At 65.9% G+C, this 399-nt stretch overlaps 1 protein-coding gene across 1 annotated transcript in view; it reads left to right on the plus strand.

Annotated features, from left to right (window-relative positions):
• RPS11 (ribosomal protein S11) overlaps window positions 1-399 on the plus strand; it is a 2,845-nt gene that overhangs the window by 663 nt on the left and 1,783 nt on the right. Inside the window, exon 2 of the mRNA XM_009993744.1 lies at window positions 222-297. The gene's annotated coding sequence lies outside the window, so the exon portion shown is untranslated. The remainder of the gene's footprint in view (window positions 1-221; window positions 298-399) is intronic.

Here is a 399-nt window from a genome sequence, read left to right on the forward strand (position 1 = left end):
GGAAGCTGCTCTCAGGTCTCCCTGGAGCCTTCTCTTCTCCAGGCTGAACACCCCAACTCTCCCAGCCTGGCTCCAGAGCTGCTCCAGCCCTCCCAGCATCTCCGGGGCCTCCTCTGGCCTCTCTCCAACAGCTCCGTGTCCTCCCTGTGCTGGGGACCCCAGAGCTGTTCCCAGCCCTGCAGGGGGGTCCCTCCAACTGGTGACACTGGTTTTCCCTCCAGGCCATCGAGGGCACCTACATCGACAAGAAATGTCCCTTCACTGGGAACGTCTCCATCCGGGGCCGGATCCTCTCGGGTGAGTCGAAGGGTCCTCAGGGAATGAGGCTGGGGGTGTGACCCCGTGGAGGGGCATGAAGGGGGGTCCTGGGGGCTGTGGGGACCCCCGGGGCCCCCCGAG

This window comes from Chaetura pelagica, unplaced genomic scaffold (assembly GCF_000747805.2).
Source record: "Chaetura pelagica isolate M959 unplaced genomic scaffold, ChaPel_1.0 scaffold1463, whole genome shotgun sequence".
NCBI classification, from domain to species: Eukaryota; Metazoa; Chordata; class Aves; order Apodiformes; family Apodidae; genus Chaetura; species Chaetura pelagica.